The sequence below is a fragment of the Bos grunniens genome, chromosome 26 (genome assembly GCF_055505025.1).
Source record: "Bos grunniens cultivar Pamir isolate PY7600 chromosome 26, Bosgru_T2T1.0, whole genome shotgun sequence".
NCBI lineage: Eukaryota > Metazoa > Chordata > Mammalia > Artiodactyla > Bovidae > Bos > Bos grunniens.
This window is the reverse complement of record NC_141190.1, coordinates 13,308,474-13,330,871: the sequence shown is the minus strand read 5'-3', so window position 1 is coordinate 13,330,871 and position 22,398 is coordinate 13,308,474. Positions and strand designations below refer to the sequence as shown.

The window sequence follows — 22,398 nt, the reverse complement described above, 5'->3', positions numbered from 1 at the left end:
AAAAGCAAGGCCAGTAAGTGATATCTATAAGAAACACACTCTGAAAATACATAGAACAGAAAGAAATATACCATACAACAGTGGGCATAGCAAAACTGGCATTATTACATTACTATCAGATAAATTAGACTTCAAGACAAAAAGTATTAGAAGAGATAAAGAGACATCAAAAAGACACAATAACCTTAATATATATGCACCTAAATGAAAGAAAAAAATTATGAGTTAAAAACTGAAAAAGGAAAAGGAAAACTCCACACTCACAGTTGGTGAGTATAGCATCCCTCTTTCAGTAATTTGATACAGTAAGTGCAAAAAAGTCAGTAAAGATATAAAAACCTAATGACACTATTAATCAAATGTACTTATCATTTACCAAACACTACACCCCAAAACTACAGAATATTCCTTCTACTCAAGTGCACATGGAACATTTACTATAATAGCCATCTGCTCAGCCATAAAGTAAATCTCAAATTTAAAAGGATTGAAATCATATGTATTCTCCGACAACAGTGAAATTAAGTTAGAAATCAATTGCAATATGTTACCTAGAAAATCCCCCCAAATATTTGTATACGGGAATAATGCATCTATCAACAATCCATGGCTCAGTGGAAAAAAAAAATCACAAGGAAAATTGGAAAATATTTTGAACTTGAAAACATAATTTATCAAAATTTTGAAACTCAGTCAATGCAAGACTTAGAAGGAAATTCAGAGATTTAAATATCCATATTAGAAAATTAAAACGTTAAAATCAAGATCTGTTTTTAAATTAAGAAGCTAATAAAATCAAGTTAAGTAGGAAGAAGGAAATAATAAAGATAAAAATAGGAATCGATGAAACAGAATACAAGTAATAAAGAAAATTATCAGAGCTAACAGTTGGTTTTGAAAAGCTCACATCCTGACCAAAGCACAGATGAATCTACCAATTCCTACGCTCATATAACACATTCCATACACGCTTTCTAGGAGACCTCAGCAAAACTATTCTCTTATAATCTGCACTCATGCTGATAACATGAGACAAGTGAACAATGTAGCAAATAGAAAAAAATCATTCCATAAAATATATGTAACTGGATGAGTCCTAGAAAAGTCAATTTATTTGCATACAACCTTCAGAAATCATCCTAAAAATTACTTAGCTTTTCAACAAAAGTACATGCTAAAGGTTTTTGTTTTATTTTTATTTTATCTTTTACCAATTTTTTATTGAAGTATTGTTGAGTTACAATGTTGTATTAATTACTGTTGTACAACAAAATGATTTATATATATGTATTCTTTTCCATTATGGCTTATTATATGGTACTGAATATAGTGTTCTATGCTATAGAATACTGTATTTACCCATATATACAGGATATTTACCCATCCTGTATATAAAGCTTACATCTGCTGACCCCAGCCTCTCGCTCCATCTCTCCCCCAACTCCGTCTCCCTTGGCAACCACCAAGGATTGCCTATTCTCTGTGTCCCTGCTTCTGTTTCATTGATAGATTGATTTGTGTCATATTTTAGATTTCACATATAAGTGATACGGTGTTTGTCTTTCTGACTCCACTTAGTATGATGATCTCTAGTTGCATCCATGTTGTAGCACAAGGCATTATTTCATTCTTTTTTATGGCTGAGTGGTATTCCATTGTATATGGGTACCACTCCTTAATCCATTCATCTGCTGATGGACATTGAGGTTATTTCTGTGTCTTGACTATTGTGAATAGTGCTTCGATGAACATAGGGATGCATGTTTATTTTCAGATTATAGTTTTGTCCAGATCTATGCCTGGGAATGGGATCGCTGGATCACACAATAATTTTATTTTTAGTTTCCAGAGGAACCTCCATACTGTTTTCCATAGCAGCTGCACCAACTTTACATTCCCACCAACAGTGTGAATGGCTTTCCTTTTCTCCACACTGTCTCTAACATTTGCTATTTGTAGACTTTTAACGATGGCCACTCTGACTGACGTGAGGCGGTACCTCATTGTAGTTTTGACGTGCATTTCTCTAATAATGAGCAATGTTGAGCACTTTTTCATGTGCTTGTTGGCCATCTGTGTTTCTTCTTTGAAGAAATATCTATTGTGGTCTTTTGCCCATTTCTTCATTGAGCTGTTTGTTTCTGTTGTCGAGTTTTTGTATATTGTGGAAATGATGCCCTTGTCAGTAGCATTATTTACAAATATTTTCTCCCAGTCTGTAGGTTATCTTTTCATTTTGTTTATGGTTTTCTTTGCTATGCAAAAGTTTGTAAGTTTGATTAGGTCACATTTGTTTACCTTTGTTTTTGCTTCTATTGCCTTGGGAGACTGATCTAAGATTTATGTCAGAGAGCGTTTTGCCGATGATCTCTTGCAGGAGTTTTATGGTCTCATGTCTCCCCTTCCCCACACCCTGTGTGGCGTGTGGGATTTTAGTTCCCTGACCAGAACTGGAACCTGTGCCCCTTGCATTGGAAGCGTGGAGTCATAACCACTTGATCACCAGGGAAGTCCCTTTGTGTTATGTCCTATGTATACAGCTTGAAGCCATTTTGAATTTATTTTTGTGTATGGTGATCTAACTTCATTGATTCTCATGTGCTGTCTAGCTTTCCCAACACTTGCTAAAGAGACTATCTTTTTCCTATGGTATAATCTTGCCTCCTTTGTTGAAGATTTGTGTGGGTTGATTTCTGGGTTCTCTATTCTGTTCCGTTGACCCATATGTCTGTTTTTGGGCCAATACCAAACTGTTTTGATTACTGTGGTTTTGTAGTATTAAGTCTAGGGGGTCATGCCTCCTGCTTTGTTTTTCTTCAGGGTGGCCTTGTCCATGCTTGTTGCTGTTCAGTCGCCCAGTCGTGTCTGACTCTTTGTGACACCACTGGATTTCAGCACACCAGGCTTCCCTGTCCTTCACTATATCCCAGAGTTTGCTCAAGCTCACGTCCATTGAGGTGATGATGCCATCCAACCATCTCATCCTCTGCCATCCCCTTCTCCTCCTGCCCTCAATCTTTCCCAGCATCAGGGTCTTTTCCAATGAGTCAGTTCTTCACATCAGGTGGCCAAAGTATTGGACTTTCAGCGTCAGTATCAGTCCTTCCAATGAATATTCAGGATTGATTTCCCTTAGGATTGACTGGTTTGATTTCCTCGCAGTCCAAGGGACTCTCAAGAGTCTTCTCCAGCACCACAGTTCAAAAGCATCAGTTCTTTGGCACTCAGCTTTCTTTATAGTACAACTCTCACATCCATACATGACTACTGGAAAAACCATAGCTTTGACTATATAGACCTTTCTTTGCATCAAGAGACTCTTTAGTTTCTCTTTGCTTACTGCCATTAAGGTGGTGGCATCTGCATATCTGAGGTTGTTGATGTTTCTCCCAGCAGTCTTGATTCCAGCTTGTGCTTCATCCAGCCCAGCGTCTGTCATGAGATACTGTGCATATAAATTAAATAATCAGGATGACAATATACAGGCTTGATGTGCTCCTTTCCCAATTTTGAACCAGTCCATTGCTCCATGTCTGGTTCTAAGTATTGCTTACAGATTTCTCAGGAAGCAGGTAAGGTAGTCTGGTATTCCCATCTCTTTAAGAATTTTCCATGGTTTGTTCTGATCCACACAAAGGCTTTAGCACAGTCAATGAAGCAGAAGTAGATGTTTTTCTGGAATTCCTTTGCTTTTTTCTAAAAACAGACCCAGTGGATCCAACAGATGTTGGCAATTTCATCTCTGGTTCCTCTGCCTTTTCTCAATCCAGGTTGTACACCTGGAAGTTCTCAGTTCACATACTGCTGAAGCCTAGATTGAAGGATTTTGAGCATTATCTTGCTAACATGTGAAATGAGTGCAGTTGTGTGGTAGTTGAGAGTTGGGCTATCAAGAAAGCTGAGCACTGAAGAATTGATGCTTTTAAACTGTAGTGTTGGAGAAGACTCTTGAGAGTCCCTTGGACTGCAAGGAGATCTGACCAGTCCATCCTAAAGGAAATCAGTCCTGAATATTCATTGGAAAGACTTATGCTGAAGCTGAAACTCCAATACTTTGGCCACCTGATGTGAAGAACTGACTCATTTGAAAAGATCCTGATGCTGGGAAAGATTGAGGGCAGGAGGAGAAGGAGACAACAGAGGATGAGATGGTTTGATGGCACCACCAACTCAATGGACATGAGTTTGAGTAAGCTCCAGGAATTGGTGATGGACAGGGAGGCCTGGTGTGCTACAGCCTATGGGGTCTGAAAGGGTCGGACATAACTGAGCGAATGAACTGAACTGAACTTAACATTCTTGGGCATTGCTCTTCTTTGGAATTGGAATGAAAATTGACCTTTTCCAGTCCTGTGGCCACTGCTGAGTTTTCCAAATTTGCTGGCATACTGAGTACAGCACTTTCACAGCATCATCTGTTAGAATTTGAAATAGCTCAGCCTGAATTCCGTCACCTCCTCTAGATTTGTTTGTAGAAATGCTTCCTGTGGCCTACTTGTCTTCACACTCCAGGATGTCTGGGTCATTAAGACTTTTTTGTATAGTTCTGTGTATTCTTGCCACCTCTTTTTAATCTCTTCTGCTGCTTCTAGGTCCTTGCCATTTCTGTCCTTTACTGAGCCCATCTTTGCATAAAGTGTTTCCTTGGTATCTCTAATTTTCTTGAAGAGATCTCTAGTCTTTCCTATTCTGTTGTTTTCCTCTATTTCTTTGCATTGTTCACTTAAGAAGGCTTTCTTATCTCTCCTTGCTATTCTTTGGAACTCTGCATTCAGATGGTTATATCTTTCCTTTTCTTCTTTACCTTTCACTTCTCTTCTTTTCTCAGTTTTGTAAGGCCTACTCAGACAACCATTTTGCCTTTTTGCATTTCTTTTTCTTGGGGATTGTTTGGATCACGGCCTCCTGTACAGTGTTACAAACCTCTATCCATTGTTCTTCAGGTGCTCTATCAGATTTAATCCCTTGAATCTATTCATCACCTCCACTGTATAATCACAAGGGATTTGATTTAGGTCATACTTGAATGGCCTAGTGGTTTTCCCTATTTTCTTCAATTTAAGCCAGAATTTTGCAATAAGGAGCTGATGATCTGAGCCACGGTCAGCTCCTGGTTTCGTTTTTGCTGACTGTATAGAGCTTCTCCATCTTCAACTTCGAAGAATAAAATCAACCTGACTTCAGTATTGACCATCTGGTGATGTCCATGTGTAATCTCTTGTGTTGTTGTAAGAGGGTGTTTGCTATGACCAGGGTCTTCTATTGGCAAAACTCTGTTAGCCTTTCCCCTGCTTCATTTTGTAATCCAAGGCCAAACTCGCCTGTTACTCCACTTATCTCTTGACGTCCTACTTTTGATTTCCAGTCCCCTTTGATGAGAAGGACATCTTTTTTTTGGTGTTTGTTTTAGAAGTTCTTTAGGTCTTTGTAGTATGTGTGTGCGTGTGTTAAGTAGCTTCAGTCTTGTCTGATTCTTTGTGATGCTATGGACTCTAGCCCGCCAGTCGCCTCTGTCCAATGGGTTCTCCAGGCAAGAATACTGGAGTGAATTGCCATGCCCTCCTCCAGGGGATCTCCCCAACCCAGGGATTGAACCCACATCTCTTATGTCTCCTGCATTGGCAGGTGGGTTCTTTACCACTAGCGATAGCTGGGAAGCCCCCTTCGTAGTATACTATGGTTATATTTCTTTTCTTTTACAACTTCTGGTTATCTCTGGCATTAATTACCTGATTCTTAACTGCTTGTGCTGTGCTTAGCTGTTCCTTTGTGTCTGCCTCTTTGCGACCCCATGGACTGTAGCCCATCAGGCTCTTGTGTCCATGAGGATTCTCCAGGCAAGAATACTGGAGTGGGTTGCCATGCCCTCCATCAGGTCTTAACTGCTTAGTTTTCTCTATATCAATTGCTAGTGTTTCCCACTTGCTCCAACAGCTTCTTAGTACAATTTCACACATCATAAAACATATGAGATAGTCTCATGTTGGTTTTGTTGTTGTTGTTTTAAAAGGAACCTCTCTTCTGCAGCATCTGTGATTTGCAGCTCTCACTCTTTAGAATGTTTCACTCACTGATGCCATTTTGGGGTTTTCCTTTACCATCAACCAGAGTATTTCTCCAGAGAAGGCAATGGCACCCCACTCCAGTACTCTTGCCTAGAAAATCCCACGGACGAAGGAGCCTGGTAGGCTGCAGTCCATGGGGTCGCTAAGAGTCGGATATGACTGAGGGATTTCACTTTGACTTTTCACTTTCATGCACTGGAGAAGGAAATGGCAACCCACTCCAGTGTTCTTGCCTGGAGAAACCCAGGGATGGGGGAGCCTGGTGGGCTGCCGTCTATGGGGTCACACAGAGTCGGACATGACTGAAGTGACTTAGCAGCAGCAGCAGAGTCTTTCTCTCACCTCTCCTGTGTGTTAGTTCCTAGGAAATTTCAAATCTTGTATAATCCTCTTCATTTATTTTGTTGTTTTGACTTTGTGGCAGCTTCCTGAGAAAGAATGTATCATAAGTAAATTAATTTTGTTTAGATTGCACATATCTAAAGTTTTTATTTCATCTTCTTGCTTAGCAGGATATAGAATTTTAGGTTGGAAATAATTTGCATGTAAGACTTTTGGATGTATTTCTCTATTGTATTTCAGTCTCCAGTGTTGATGTTGAGTAGCCCCAAACCATTCTAATTCTATATTCTTTGGACACTTTCTTTAGTTCTGTATTATGAGAATGTCTGTTTTTAAAAAAACCAATATTATTGAAGTATGATTGTGCAATGAGCTGCAAAACTGTGAAATTTGAGTTACTGCTTCTTACACTCATGACACTATCACAATAAAGAATATAGCTATTTGGGTATATCAGTTTGCAATATGCAGTTTCCTCATGCCCTTGAATAATTTCTTATTTCTGTCTCTCTTTGTAACCCCTCTCCCATGACCCATCCCCAGAAAACAACTTTTCTGCTTCCTATCAGTATAGAATATTTTGCATTTTCTAGAATTTTCTACAAATGAATTAAAATAGTATGTATTAATACTTTTTTTGCTTGGCTCCTTTCACTCAGTATAATTACTTACAGCTACTTATATTCTTACATGTATCAATATTTCATTTTTTATGACTGGTAAGCAATTTATTGTGTACAGCTAATTTATACGGAAATGCAAATGAGCTAGAAATAGTCAATTTTTTTTTCCTCACAGGTCAATAATAAGAAGCAACTCGGTAAAAATAAGCAAAAGATTTGGCTACTTCACAAAAGAAGATATTTAAATAAGCCAATAAGCACATGAAAAAATGCTCGGCGTCTTCCATGGTGAGGGAAAAGGAAGTTATAACTGTAGTAAGATCCTCTTACAAATGCACGAGGATACTGTTATTAATAAAACTGACAATAGCAAGTGTTGGTGAGAATCAAGAGCAACTGGAATTTCATATATTACTGGTGGGAGTGTAAAATGACACAATCTTTTTGGGAAACACTTTGGCAGTCTTTTATTAAGTTATTCATACACTTACTAGCAATTTTTCTCCTAAGTATTTATCCAAGATAATTGAAAGCATATATCTACCCAGACTTGCATATGTTCATTTGAGCAGCTTTATTCAAACTAGCCAAAAACAGGAAATAATCCAAATGTTTATACAAAAGTGAATGGATAAACAAATTATGATATATTCATATCACAGAATTCTTTGCAGCAATAAAAAAAGAACAAGCATTGATACATACAAAAACACAGATGAATCTCAAAAACTTGAGCTGATCTAAATAAGCCAGGAACAAGAGTCTATCCTGTATATTCCATTTATATGAAATTCTAGAGCAAACGTAATTAAGCTCTATTGATAGAAAACAGGTCCTTGATTGCCTGGGGCAGGATAAAGGGTAAATGATTGCAAAAAGGCATAAAGGAAACTTTGGGAGACAATGAACATATTCAGTAACTGTCTTGACTGGGATGGAAGTTATAAAAATATATACATTTATCAGATCATGTTGACTTACATCGTATAATATGGGTGCAGTTTATGTTATAGAAATATCTCAGTGACTTGACTTAAATGACTTAAAATTGGCATGTCACCGTATTATGGATTGCTGCCACATGGCATTTCTACTCTTAGACCCACATGACCCAGAAATCCAGACAGAGGTAAAGGGATAGCAATGTGGCAACGGAAAAGAGAAAAGAAAAAGTAAAGTTTATGGTTTCTAAGTGCTTGCTTGTTACCTTAAAAATACGTTTTATAATTTTTGAAAGTAAGAAAATAAATGCTGGATAGTGAAGGGAAAATTTATTCAGGTGAATGTATGAAAACTCAGTCTGGAAATAGAAACTTAGCATTTCTTTCTGGCATGTGCCATCACATACAAAGTAATAAATATGTGGATTTTCTAAGAATTAGAAGACACCTAAATGCATTCAACACTAAAATTCTGCTGAAGAGAGTTGACTCTTTGATGACTCACCAAGCCTGTCATCCCCAGGCCCAACATTTATAAACATTGTGCTGGCAAAGAGCTCAGAAATTCGTATCAGAGATTAATGTTTCCTGTTTATAGAATATGAAATACATGGGAATTTAATGCAGTAGTGTTTAAAAGAAGGCTTGTAGAAGTATAAAGAAATGAGTCTAATGTAGGAGATCTCAGGAATGACAGGGGAGAGTGAGGTAAGCACAGTTTTCATCATCCTTGGTACCATGTAACCCCAAGCAAGTTTTTTTCCTTCCTAATTTCCTACAGAAGTGGCCTAAAGCTATTTTCCTTAGCTGACAAGTTGAAATAAACAATTTATATTTTCTTGGAAAGACCCAGTTGTTTTCTTTCATGATTTTACTTTAAAAAGTTTTTTATTGGAGTATAGTTGCTTTACAATGTTGTGTTAATTTCTGCTGTACAGCAAAGTGAATCAGCTATATGTAATCAGCTATACATAATATCCCCTCTTTTTTGGATTTCCTTCCAATTTAGGTCACCACAGAGCACTAAGTAGAGTTCCCTGTCCACACAGTAGGTTCTCACTAATTACCTATTGTATACATAATAGTATATATACATGCCAATCTCAATCTCCCAGTTCATCCCTCTCCCCCATTTCCCCCTTGGTGTCCAAATGTTTGTTCTCTCTGTCTGTGTCTCTATTTCTGCTTTGCAAACAAGTTCATCTATAGCATTTTTCTAGATTCTGTATATATGCATTAATATACAATATTTCATTTTTTCTTCTTGACCTACTTCACTCTGTATGACAGTCTCTAGGACCATCCATATCTCTGCAAATGGCACAATTTCATTCCTTTTTATGACTGCGTAATATTCCATTGTATACATGTACTACATCTTCTTTATTCAGTTCTTGGTTGGTGGATATTTAGGTTTCTTTCTTGTCCTGCCTATTGTAAATACTGCTACAATGAACACTGGGGTGCATGGATCTCTTGCAGTTATTGATTTTTCCCAGTATATGCCCAGGAGTGGGATCGCTGGTCATATGATAGTTCTATTTTAACTTTTTAAGGACTCTCCATACTGTTCTCCATAGTGACTGTATCTATTTACATTATCACCAACTGTGTAGGAGGGTTCTTTTTTCCCACACCCTCTCCAGAATTTATTGTTTCTAGATTTTTTGATGATGGGGATTTGGACCAGTATGAGGTCATATCTCATTGTAGTTTTGATTTGCATTTCTCTAATAATTAGTGATGTTAAGCATCTTTTCCTGTGTTTCTTGGCCATCTGTACGTCTTCTTTGAAGAAATGTCTATTTAACTCTTCAAAATCCCATTTTTTTGATTGAGTTGCTTTGTGTGTGTGTGTGTGTTGAGCTTCATGAGCTGTTTGTTTATTTTGACAAAGGAGATTAATCTTTCGTCAATTGCTTTATTTGTAAATGTTTTCTCCCATTCTGAGGGTTGTCTTTTCATCTCATTTATGGTTTCTTTTGCCCTGCAAAAGCTTTTAACTTTCATTAGGTCCTATATGTTTATTTTTGTTTTTATTTTCATTACTCTAGGAGGTGGATCAAAACAGATCTTACTGTGATTTAGGGTATTCTGCCTACGTTTTCCTCTAAGAGTTTTATCTGACCTTACATTTAGGTCTTTAATCCATTTTGAGTTTATTTTTGTATGTGGTGTTAGGTAGTCTTCTAATTTCATTCTTTTACATATAGTTGTCCAGTTGTTCCAGCGGTCTTTTCTCCATTATATATTCTTGAATATTGACGAGACTGTCAATTGAAGACACTTACTGAAGAGACTGTCTTTTCTCCATCGTATATTCTTGCCTCCTTTGTCACAGATTATGTAACCATAGGTACATGGATTAATTTCTAGGTGGAAAGAACCAATTATTTAAAGAGGTCTCAGATTTTATCTTGTTACCGCTAAATAAAGGAGGAGATCTTACAAATGAAAAGAGTTGAGACAAATCAATCAATTAAAATGTATAGACCCTAATTATTTGGACCCTGGTTAGAAAAAGCAAATTATAAAAGCAAGCAAGGCAATAACAGAGAATGCTCAAACTACCACACAATTGCACTCATCGTACATGCTTGTAAAGTGAAAGTGAAGTTGCTCAGTCATGTCCGACTTTTTGCGACCCCATGGACTGTGGCCTACCAGGCTCCTCTGTCCATGGGATTCTCCAGGCAAGAATACTGGAGTGGGTTGCCATTTCCTTCTCCAGGGGATCTTCCCAACCCAGGGATCAAACCCAGTTCTCCCGCATTGGAGGCAGATGCTTTAAAGTAATGCTCAAAATTCTCCAAGCCAGGCTTCAGCAATGTGCAAACCATGAATTTCTAGATGTTCAAGCTGGTTTTTAGAAAAAGCAGAGGAACCAGAGATCAAATTGCCAACATCCGCTGGATCATCGAAAAAGCAAGAGAGTTCCAGAAAACATCTATTTCTGCTTTATTGACTATGCCAAATAGCCAATATTTTTAACTATTTATTGACTTTATTGACTATGTGGATCATAATAAACTGTGGAAAATTCTGAAAGAGATAGGAATGCCAGACCACCTTACCTGCCTCTTGAGAAACCTATATGCAGGTCAGGAAGCAACAGTTAGAACTGGACATGGAACAACAGACTGGTTCCAAATAGGAAAAGGAGTATGTCAAGGCTGTATATTGTCACCCTGCTTATTTAACTTCTGTGCAGAGTACATCATGAGAAACACTGGGCTGGAGGAAGCACAAGCTGGAATCAAGACTGCCAGGAGAAATATCAATAACCTCAGATATGCAGATGACACCACCCTTATGGCAGAAAGTAAAGAGGAACTAAAGAGCCTCTTGATGAAAGTGAAAGAGGAGAGTGAAAAAGTTGGCTTAAAGCTCAACATTCAGAAAACGAAGATCATGGCCTCCGGTCCCATCACTTCATGGCAAATAGATGGGGAAACAGTAGCTGACTTTATTTTTCTGGGCTCCAAAATCACTGTAGATGGTGATTGCAGCCATGAAATTAAAAGACGCTTGCTCTTTGGAAGGTTAGTTATGACCCACCTAGACATATTCAAAAGCAGAGACATTACTTTGCCAACAAAGGTACGTCTAGTCAAGGATATGGTTTTTTCTGTAGTCATGTATGGATGTGAGAGTTGGACTATAAGGAAAGCTGAGTGCCAAAGAATTGATGCTTTTGAACTGTGGTGTTGAAGAAGACTCTTGAGAGTCCCTTGGACTGCAAGGAGATCCAACCAGTCCATCCTAAAGGAAATCAGTCCTGATGTTCATTGGAAGGACTGATGTTGAAGCTGAAACTCCAATACTTTAGCCACCTGATATGAAGAACTGACTCCTTTGAAAAGACCCTGATGCTGGGAAGGATTGATGGCAGGAGGAGAAGGGGACGACAGAGGATGAGATGGTTGGATGGCATCACCAATTCAGTGGACATGAATATGAGTAAACTCTGGGAGTTGGTGATGGACACGGAGGCCTGGCGTGCTGCAGTCCATGGGGTTGCAATGAGCTGGACACGACTGAACTGAACTGAACTCAAAAGCAAGCAAAAATTGTAAGACAGTTGAGGAAACGTGGATACTAACTGGATATTGAATGGTATAAAAAAATCATTGTTAGCATTTTGTAAGTGTGATGATTTAATTTTGTTTCTGTTTTTAGAAACCGCTTTTATATACATACTGACTGACTTTGGATTAAATGATAAAATTTCTGGCATTTGCCACTAGATAATATAGGTGAAGAGACCCGGACAACTTTGCCTTAGTATCATATTCTTAAAGGAAAATTGCTCATGGAGTTAATTAATATGAGTGAATCTGAAAGTTTACTTTAATGTCATTCTCTGGGTAACAGCTTTGGAGTTTGCTCTTCCAGCATTTGAAGCACACGCTTACGAAGGCCACAAGAACAGGATCAGGAGACCACATGGTTTTTTACATTTTAGTTTGGGAATTGTCCTATACCAGCTCCTTTGCCCTCTGTCCATGACTTTTACAGCTTTCATCTTACTTGGCTTTCGCTGGTTCCCTCCCTTTCTTTGATGCTGATTCTAGATGCAGGATCTGGTGAAGCCCTGGCACTTCCTTGGCATGCCATTTCCAGTGTGGACTCTTCATGTTTACATAAACCATGGCCAGAGCCAAGTGGCACCATATCCCTCACCTCTGCCAGATTTTTGGGTGAAACACTTTGCAAGGAGCTCCCAAAGACCTGTCTGTCTGAGGATGTAGAAAAGTCTTATATAATTAAACAATTTTCACAACTGATCATCAGACTTGGAAGAGAAAAGTGTTAAATTATGGGTACATTACACTTCCACCAAAGAACTGGATGAGCAATATTACTGATCTCACAGGAAAAAATATTCTGGAAAATGCTAATTAATTTCACTTTCCTCTTACACTTTATATTTCATCAGAAGGCTCTAAATTGTCATTCTTCAAACCATAGTTTAAGCAATGTGATATTTTCCGAATTGTGGGTCATTTCCCTTTAATGGGTTATGAAATTGATTTCATGGGCAGCAAAAAGCAGTTTGAGTAGTCTAGACTAGTTTAGAATGAAGTGGAATAGAATAAATATGTTACAGTGAATCACACACAGTATGCGCACACTCAGTGACACATAGTAGGTTGCTTCAGTGGTGTCTGACTCTCTCGTGGTCCTATGAAATGTAGCCTGCCAGGCTCCTTTGGTCCATGGGATTCTCCAGGCAAGGATACTGGAATGGGCTACTGGAGTGGTTGCCATGCCTTCCTCCAGGGGATCTTCCCAACCTAGGAATCGAACCCACATCTTTTATGTCTCCTGCATTGGCAGGCAGGTTCTTTACCACTAGCCTCATCTGGGAAGCACATATAGCAAGAGAGAATTTATTTCTTATCGAATTTTTAGTTTTGCATGTTTGTGTGTATGTGTGTGCTGTGTCACAATGATAAAAGCAATTTCTTAACTGTGCTCATTGTCCCAAAGCTTGAAAACCCCTACATAATGCATTTGCGCATATAATACATAAATAACAAAAAGACTCAAGGGGAGAAAATAAGAACTCAATGAAAATTTCTTTCCAACCAAAATCCCCGTTACTAGTCACTTGAATCAGAGAACTAAAACTTGACTATGCCAACCAGTCAGAAACTAGCTGTGTAACCTGGCAGAGGAAACAGGCTAGAGGTGCCACGCAATTAGTTGTTCTTCTTCGCTGGGTGGTTTAGCTTGCTGTTTTTCTGTTGATTTTTTAAAAGGCCCTGTGCATTTGTGTTACTTGGTAACTGCCATTTCTAGACTCAAATTTGTCTCTGGCTGCAGCTGGTATATTAGCTGACAGTAAGAGGATGAGAAGGTGTGGAACTTTGCTTGATCTGCTGCAGCCCAAATGAACATCCCTGCCCCACCCCCACACCTCCCAATGCATGCATCGCCCCTGCCATTTAGGTCGTGGTAAGAACAAGGTAAAGTGACGTTAGTCACCAAACCATAGATTCAACCTGCGACATCCAAGGCTCCGACAAGTCTGGCTATATGCCAGGGCCATATTCGGCCAATGAATGCCCGCCCTTTGAAATCCCAGCAGGCATACACACACAAATTCTTGTCTAACCTTGCAGCCCTGGGGCAGAGAAAACAGGATCTCACTTGTCAATTTTTTTATATAAAACTTTCAAGAAGAACTTCATAAGGACTACACACCTGAACATTTAAAGTTCAAATCCTCTACGAGTTTGTGGCACTCACGGCCTGTCATTGTTCTTTGAGAGCCATCGTGGAATGAATTTGCATGTTTTTATCCCATGCTAGCATACATCCTAATGAGGAACACAATTAACGAAGGGGTGATTCTCCAGACACAAAGGCACTTGGAGAAGGTATTATTCAGCCAAAATATCCCTCTCAGATGACGTGATCCTTTGGAGAATGAAATGTTCAAATTCTGACTGAGGGGTTTAGGAAGAAATGAGTCCTCCGGTCTGAAAAGGGGAGTAGGAAGGGGAACACAGAGGTGCAGCAACGACAAGGAATGTGAAAATGTCTCTATCGGATGGTTTCATGCTGTGATCTAGTCCATGGTGGGTCCCTGGGTGTGAAAGAAGCCAGGCCTACCTTACTGAAAGCTCAAAGGCAGGGCCCTTGGCTTGGCTCCCCGAGCAGCCATCAGTGATTCATCTGGAGGAACAGTTGGGGCTCCCGGCAGAAGGGAGCAGGTGCAGCCACTGGGTTTGCAGGACCACAGAGATCCACAGCTCTAACTCAGCTCTGACGCAGACCAGGGCCAGGCCAAGCTGGTCTTTCCCAGAGAACAGAGTCTGCTCAGGTTCCTGTTCTTGCCTCCTTGCAGATTTCAAATAAGGTAACAAAAGTGGCATCTGGAACATTTCCTGACAAGCAGGCATGTCTCCCTCCCCTCTCCCAGACCTCGTTCTCCATTTCTTCTCTCTCGGCTCCTTTCCCGCAGTTAGGAGGAGCCTGTCATTGGTGTGAAACTGGCCTGCATTCAAATCCAGCCTCCCCAGTTGTTTGCAATGTGGCTTGAAGAAAATTATCAAACTTGCTGAAGCCTCAGTGTCCTCAGCAAGAAAATGCAGAGAGAAGTCTTGCCTTATAGGGTTGCATGGAGATTGAGAAAATGTGAAACACTTGGCAAACATTAGTACTCAAAGTCAGGGTTTCTCAACCTTAGCATTTTTGATATTTTGGCCAAATACTTTGTTGTGGGTATTGTCCTGTGCATTTTAGGATGTTTATGAGTATCCTTGATCTCTGCAAACCAGATGCCAGTGGTACTCACTCTCTTCTTGACTGGGACTTACAGTTTACCTGTCTCTATCTCTGTCTCCCTCTCTCTCTCTCTCAGGAAAATAAAACTGCCTTGTGCTGAGTAACCCAGGTGGCAAGGAACTAAGGCCTCCAGTAAATAGGCAGCAAGCAACTGAGGCCAGCCTACAGCCAAGTTAGTGAACTCGGAAGACACTTCCCCCCAGTTGAGCTGCCTGCAGCCCTGGACGATACCTTGATTGTAACCTCGTGAGTCACACTGAGTGAGATGCACCCAGCTGAGCCACTCCCAGATTCCTGCCCTACAGAAACGGTACTAAATACTGTTCTTCGAAGCTACTAAGTTTTTTGACAATTTATCATTCTCACAAACTAAGACAAAGATCAATAATGTATTAAATAATGTATCAGGTGCTGAATTGGGCAGCAGATGAGTAAGATGGAGTCTCTGCTCACAAAGGACTTATAATGCAGAGGTGGCCCACAGGGGCAGATCCTAAGGTTTCTATGGCTTTCCTTTCCTTTCCTTCTCTTTTTCTTTTCCTGTCCACATTTGCATCCATGACATTAGTCTATCCCGCAGGTATCACGTGGTTGACCTTAATGTTTAGTTCTTGAACTTATTCACACATCTTAGAATTAATTCTCTCTTTACCTGTTTGGAGGGTTGGGGTTTACCCTTCAATATTGTATTAAAACCACAATGAGATATCAAATGGCAATTATCAAAAAGACAGGAAGTAAAAAATATTGGCAAGGATGTAGAGGAAAGGGAACCATTGTGTACCGTTGGTGAAAGTGTAACTTGGTACAACCACTACGGAAAACAGTATGGAGGTTCCTAAAAAATAGAACTACCCCGTGATCCAGTATTTCACTTCTGAGTATTACACTGAAGAAAAGAAAACACTAAATGAAAAAGATAACTCATATACCTCCACATTTTGGAAGGACAAGAGTAGAACTCACCTTAGAGATGGTTGAAACCAGGACTAGAGCGTCATCAGGGATCAGTCTTGTTGTCTCTCATCTCAGTCTCTGCAAGTGGGCTTCATCCTTCCACATTGAGTCCTCTATGAGTCAGGAGATGTGACCACCAGAAGCTCCCAGCTCTGAGCCTTACAGCTTTGTGACCAGAGAGGAAAGGGGCATCATTCTTCTGGCTTGAAAATTCCCAGAGAATGTTTCTGATTGGTTTAATTTGCTGATCAATCACTCTATCCAGGGGCATGAGGTATTAGGATAAACTCAGCTGGAGTCACGTGCTCAAACTGTTGCTAGAAAAAAGTGTTTGTTACTAGAAAAAGCAGAGAAAAGGATGATGGGCAGCCAAGAACAAAAGGCATCTATCAGTTAAAAAAAAATCCAGGAAGGATCATAAGATGCATATTATTCTCCAATTTGTTTTAATCAGTAAACTATATTTTGTGGACTTCTTTCCATATCAATATATATATTATGATCAGTTTACTAGACCATACATACTCAATTGAACAGAAATGTGAAACTTTTCATTTTCTCTCCTATCATTTATTTTAATCATACTCCACAGAATCTCCCTTTCTGACCCTTCAGTTCAGTTCAGTCACTCAGTCGTGTCCAACTCTTTGTGACCCCGTGGACTGCAGCATGCAGATGTCCCTGTCCATCACCAACTCCTGGAGCTTACTCAAACTCATGTTCATTGAGTTGGTGATTCCATCCATCCATCTCATCTTCTGTCGTCCCCTTCTCCCACCTTCAATCTTTCCCAGCATCAGGGTCTTTTCCAATGAGTCTGTTCTTCACATCAGGTGGCCAAGAAGTATTGGAGCTTCAGCTTCAACATCAGTCCTTCCAATGAATATTCAGGGTTGATTTCCCTTAGGATTGACTGGTTGGATCTCCTTGCAGTCCAAGGGACTCTCAAGAGTCTTCTCCAGCACCACAGTTTGAAAAAATCAGTTCCTCAGCATTCAGCCTTCCTTATGGTCCAACTCTCACATCCATACATGACTACTGGAAAAACCATAACTTTGACTAGATGGACCTTTGTCAGCAAAGTAGTGTCTCTGCTTTTTAATATGCTGTCTAGTTTGGTCATAGCTTTCCTTCTAAGGAGAAAGCCTCTTTTAATTTCATGGCTGCAGTCACTGTCTTCAGAGATTTTGGAGCCCAAGAAAATAAAGTCTGTCACTGTTTCCATTGTTTCCCATCTATTTGCCATGAAGTGATGGGACTGGATGCCATGAACCCAGTTTTTTGAATGCTGAGTTTAAGGCAGCTTTTTCACTCTCCTCTTTCACTTTCATCAAGAAGCTCTTTAGTTCGTCTTCACTTTCTGCCATAAGGGTGGTGTCATCTGCACATCTGAGGTTATTGATATTTCTCCTAGCTTGTGCTTCATCCAGCCCAGCATTTCATATGATGGACTCTGCATATAAGTTAAATAAGCAGGGTGGCAGCATACAGCCTTGTCTTACTCCTTCCCCAATTTGGAACCAGTCTATTGTTCCATGTCCAGTTCTAATTGTTGCTTCTTGACCTGCATACAGGCTTCTCAGGAGGCAGGTAAGGTGGTCTGGTATTCCCATCTTCTTAGAATTTCCCATAGTTTGTAGTAATCCACACAAAGTCTTTGGCACAGTCAGTAAAGCAGAGGCAAATGTTTTTCTGGACTGCTCTTGCTTTTTTTGTGATCCAACAAATGTTGGCAATTTGGTCTCTGGTTGTGCCTTTCCTAAATCCAGCTTGAATTCTGGAAGTTCTCAGTTCATGTACTGTTGAAGCCTCACTTGGAGAATTTTGAGCGTTGCTTTGCTAGCATGTGAGATGAGTGCAATTGTGCAGTACTTTGAACATTCTTTGGCATTGTCTTTCTTTGGAATTGGAATGAAAGCTGACCTTTCCCAGTCCCGTGGCCACTGCTGAGTTTTCCAAGTTTGCTGGCATATTGACTGCAGCACTTTAACAACATCATCTTTTAGGATTTGAAATAGCTTAAATGGAATTCCATAACCTCCACTAGCTTTGTTTGTAGTGATGCTTCTTAAGGCCCACTTGACGTCACACCCCAGGATACCTGGGTCTAGGTGAGTGATCACATCATTGCAGTTATCTGGGTTAGTGGTTATTCTGACCCTTAGTCTTGGCAAAACACATAGCTTTCTGGTCACTTATTTTAGTATTAAAATGGCTTGTCCTGTCAAGAGTTGTTTAAACCTAAATCTCATATCCAGTTTAATATTAATTCTGTCCCTCAAACCTGCCAGCGTGGCGCGGGCTTCCATCAAGCAATTTGGAATGAAGAAGGGAGTGGGTTACTGTTTCACTTTTCTGTTCTCTCTCTCCTATGCTTGCAGTGTGAAGTGTACTCTATTCATCTTAGTTTTTGATTGAATAACAGACAAGTGTGTCCTATTCATGTTAGTTTTTGATTGAATTTGAATCCCCCCAAATTCATATGTTGAAGCCCAAGCCCCTGATACATCAGAATGTGACTGTATTTGGCCTTAAAAAGAAGTGATTAAGTTGAATGAGGCCATTAGGGTGGCCCATATCCAATCTGACTGGTGTCCTTATAAGAAGAGAAAATTTAAATATACCGACACCGAGAGCTCCATGCACATAGAGACAACCATGTAAAATCAGGAAAACCAACCCTGTGGTTGGGGTGTTGTGATGGAGCTTATTGTACTCTAAAGGCTGCCTTTTGGGGGACACGTGTTCATGGGCATACATGTGTGGCTTCTTAAGGGAGATCACAGAAAGTTCTCAGGATGCAGTTCTTTGGCATGGTAAATGTGCTTTTTCCCATTCCCTCTTGATGCCCACCCAGGACAGTTTACAGTCTCTTGTTTGCAAGGAGTCTCCCTCCTGGTGACCAATTCACTCAGGGAGGGACCCAGCAGGGTGTCTGGAGCCTGGCTACGTTCCAGGTCATTTCAATCTCAGGAAGCTGGCATAGCCTTGTCACACCCAAGCGTGGGTGGGCAGACTACTCCATCCCTACGTCATCTTTGCCCAGATGTCTGTTTCCTTTTATTCCCTGCTCAAGCAGACATGTCAGAGGACACCTGAGCAGTTCCACTGAATAAGCAGGTATCTGAACAGGAAGACCTCCCTTCTTACCTGAACTTCTAATCTTTGCATGTTTCCTCTTACTTAATTCTTTTGAGAGAGTCTCCCTCCTGAGGAAAGAAAGGGAAACCATAAGCCTCCCCACTAAGCTGACATCTCAAGACTGAAATTCTCCTTGAACTTTGTTTCCTAAATCTATGCATGTGTAGTTTGGAGGGAATTATACACTAATAGCTGGGTAGCTGAGCCAATTCAGCTGTTTCTTAACCTGCCCTGGAGAGACACCTGGCCCCCAGGTGCTGTAGGCTCCCTTTAGAATGTGGGTTATTTATCTCCTCAATCTCCAGTCAATTCTGAGACAGTCTTGGTAGAAGTCAGTTTACTTGAAACTTGTTTTAATGACTTACAGAATATGAAAACAATGTGATTTAACTATTCCTCTCCAGGTAAACATTTGGATAAGGTCCAGGTTCTTGCTATTGCTTCAGTGAATGTACTATTTGGGAGAACATCTGAGTGTTTGTATGTGTGTGCTTATGCATGGATGTTTCACAGGCTAAATTCCCAGGTTTAAAACTGCTGAGTCAAAATAGATGAAAATAACTTAAAAAGTTATTCTGTGCATTATCATAAACTTTTTCAGTTCAGTTCAATCGCTCAGTCCTGTCAGACTCTTTGCGACCCCATGGACTGTAGCACACCAGGCTTCCCTCTCCATCATCAACTCTCTGAGCTTGCTCAAACTCATGTCCATTGAGTCAGTGATGCCATCCAACCATCTCATCCTCTGTCGTCCCCTTCTCCTCCTGCCCTCAATCTTTCCCAGCATCAGGGTATTTTCTAATGAGTCAGTTCTTCACATCAGGTGGCCAAAGTATTGGAATTTCAGCTTCAGCATCAGTCCTTCCAATGAATATGAAATATCATAAACTTTTTGCATTATCACAAAGTAAAGACTTCTTAATTTTGGTGTAGAGTCCTATGAATTTTAATACATATCTAGGTTCTTGAAGTCACCACTACAGTCAGGATACAGATCTCACATTGCAGGCAGATGCTTTACCATCTGAACCACCAGGGAAGCCCAACTTTGATTACATCAAAGTTACAGCTTGTGGTTTTGATCATTGTATGCAACATGTATGTAAGAGAAGTCCCTGCTTTTAGGAAACACATGTTAGAGAATGTATGGGGACAGGGTCATAATATCTGCAAGGTGCTTTCAAATGGTTAAAAAATAGAAAGTCAGGGAAAATAATAAAACAAATTGAGCAAAATATTAACAACTGCTGAATCCAGATAAAGGGAATACAGATGTTTCTTAGACTATTCTTTTGACTTTGGGGAAAGTTTGAAATTGTATTAAATAAAACACTTTGTCATGCTGTCTCTTTATTTTGCACTCTTCCTCCCACCCCTGACCCCTGATAACAACTCACTTGTTCCAGCATAATTTTAAATAGTAATAATCTTCTACTTGTTCAGTCTGATTGATTGACAAAGTAATGAATGCTCTGTCATAAACAGGTTCAAGACATTAGTAGCTAGGTCTGCTAACTAAGATCATGTTTCCATGTAATTAATTCTAATGAGAAGATAAACTATTTAACTTTTCTCAAAAACATTTAAATAGAATCATTTTTAAAATACTCTGGGCCTCAAGAAAGGTAAGCCTTATTAGCATAGAATGTTCTGTCATTATATGTAATTCCATGTGTTTTTAGAAATGTTTATGAACTAAATCATAGATTGTAAGATAAGTACAATTTAAATAAGAATAATATATGTATTTCCCAACTGAAGATCTAGAATATTACAGTACCTTTAAACACAATGCCTTGTGTTTCCATCCATTAAAGCATTCTTCTTTCCTAGGGCTGATGGTGGCCCTTCAAACCAAAATTCTTTGAATATTGTTGAAGTATTATTTTGGAAGGGGGATAGAATTTTTCTCTTTATACTGACAACTGAAATTTCATTGTGGTAAATAGGATGATGGCTCCCCAAAGATGTTTACAGCCTAACCCCTGGGACATGTGACAAAAGGGTCTTTGCGGGTGTGATTAACTTAAGGATCAGAGATGGGGAGATTATCCTGGTCTGTTCAGGGAAGGGTCCAATGTAACCACAAAAGGCCCTTGTAAGAAGTCAGGAGGGTCAATGTCAGGAAGGGAAACGTCATGATGGAAACAGAGGTTGGAGTGATACAAGGAGGGGATCATGAGCTAAGAAATGCAGGAGCCTATAGAAACTAGAAAAGTCATGAAGATAACAAGTTGTTGTTGTTAAGTCAGTAAATTTGTGGTAATTTGTTATAGCAGTTATAGGAAAGTAATACACTATGTTTTAAAAAATTTTATCAAATGCTCTAAATATAATATGATACCTAAATGTTTTTATTTAATACAATTTCAAACTTTCCCCAAAGTCAAAAGAATAGTCTAAGAAACATCTGTATTCCCTTTATCTGGATTCAGCAGTTGTTAATATTTTGCTCCATTTGTTTTATTATTTTCCCTGACTTTCTATTTTTTAACCATTTGAAAGCACCTTGCAGATATTATGACCCTGTCCCCATTCTCTAACATGTGTTTCCTAAAAGCAGGGACTTCTTTTATGTAATCATGCAACAATGATCAAAATCACAAGCTGTAACTTTGACGTAATCAAAGTTGGGCTTCCCTGGTGGTTCAGATGGTAAAGCATCTGCCTGCAATGTGGGAGACTGGGGTTCGATCCCTGGGTCAGGAGATCCCCTGGAGAAGGAAATGGCAACCCACTCCAGTACTCTTGCCTGGAAAATCCCATAGATGGAGGCTGGTTGGCTACAGTCCATTGGGTCACGAAGAGTCAGACACGACTGAGTGACTTCACTTTTGATGTAATACTTTAACCTAAAATTCATATTTAAATTTCCCCAGAGGTGCCAGCAATGCTTTTTATAGTCATTTCCCCCTAGTCTAGGATCCAGTCTAGGGCGTACATGGCATTTAGATGTCATGTCTCTTCAGCTTCTTGTGACCTGGGACGGTTTGTTCATCTTCCCTCATGTTTCGTGTTCTTGACAATCATGGA

At 39.7% G+C, this 22,398-nt stretch overlaps 1 long non-coding RNA gene across 4 annotated transcripts in view; it reads left to right on the top strand.

Annotated features, from left to right (window-relative positions):
• Positions 1 to 22,398, top strand: part of LOC147344036 (uncharacterized) — a 131,509-nt gene that overhangs the window by 32,924 nt on the left and 76,187 nt on the right. For 3 of the 4 annotated variants that reach the window (XR_015155626.1, XR_015155628.1, XR_015155627.1), the window contains exon 2: positions 15,344 to 15,577. This is a non-coding gene — a long non-coding RNA (uncharacterized LOC147344036). Of the gene's footprint in view, positions 1 to 15,343; positions 15,684 to 22,398 lie in introns of those variants that run through there. The other variant, XR_015155625.1, reaches the window with a different exon arrangement.